Genomic DNA, 1207 nt, shown 5'->3' on the forward strand with positions numbered 1-1207 from the left:
TTTTAACCATTGGGAGATGTGTTCCCTTTGAAAAACCTTTTAGGAGAATGTTTCCTCGAATGGGAGCAAGTGTATTTCCTTTTTGCTGGCTGAAAGATGGGTCTCTGGCTTGGGGATTGCAGGGCTGAAGCTACAGGGTGCAGTCCCCCCTCGAAGTTCCTGGCCTAGGGGTCAAAAGATGGGAGTGTGGTTTCTGTATCTGTATTTTTATTTTTAAAAAGTTCTGAGTTGAGGTTGGTGATGCTGGCCCAAGAACTGCTCTGTTTGGAGGAGTATGACCCAGTAGGGCCTCAGGATCTGTTTTGAGCCTTTGACCTTTTGAGCACAGCTTTGGTTGACTCAGCACATTGGCAAGGCTGCTGCTGTACGCCCCCCGACCCTATGAGCATAGGTTGGGTCAACTCAACATGCTGGCAAGGCCACTTGTTGTATGCTCCAGAGACTGCGGTAGCCTTGCTGGGAAGTGACCTCCCTCTGACTCCCTAATATACTACCATAAAATAATTACATAGCTCTCTTATACATCCTGAGTATATAATAAAATTTTCCAAAAGTCCCCTGACCACTCCCCTTTGCCCTCACCACCTGCCTGCTTTAAGCCAAAATTAACATATGTTAGGTTAAATTAGTATAAGCCAAATTAGCATTAATAGCATATGTAGATTAAGTTAGTTTAAGGCTAGTTTTATGTAAATACCCCTTGTTAAAGCTGCAGGCCAAAATTAACTTATATTGGGCCAAGTTAGCATATCCACCGCCTTGACAGGGACTTAAAGATAAAGCACAAAAATTCACTGATTTATGGACAAAGAATTCAGCTAATAAATACAGGGACCTGTAGGCTATTAGAGGAAGGACAGATCTGGCTAACAGTGACAGAATAAACACACCTGAAGGCTCCAGGAGGAAGAGTAACTATCCTAGCTGGAAGTTCTTATTAATTCGGGCAAGCAACAGATAGTTTTTAACTACAAAGAGTTTCTCATCTGTGTGCTGTTAACTTTGAAAAACTGCTAATAAAACATCCTGTGTTGTCTCCTGAGCTAGAAAATCACCTTCCTTTCCCATATGGGCAATAGGCTCACCCCCTTTAGTTGTAATATAGATATTCCATATATGAACTGTGTCTTTACTTAACAAGACAAGATTTCTATCTAGGCCTTTGTAACCGGCAATGCTGCCGCCCTGGTCTGAGTCTGAAGTTATC

This window comes from Tupaia chinensis, unplaced genomic scaffold (assembly GCF_000334495.1).
Source record: "Tupaia chinensis unplaced genomic scaffold, TupChi_1.0 Scaffold144253_1, whole genome shotgun sequence".
Taxonomy (NCBI): domain Eukaryota; kingdom Metazoa; phylum Chordata; class Mammalia; order Scandentia; family Tupaiidae; genus Tupaia; species Tupaia belangeri.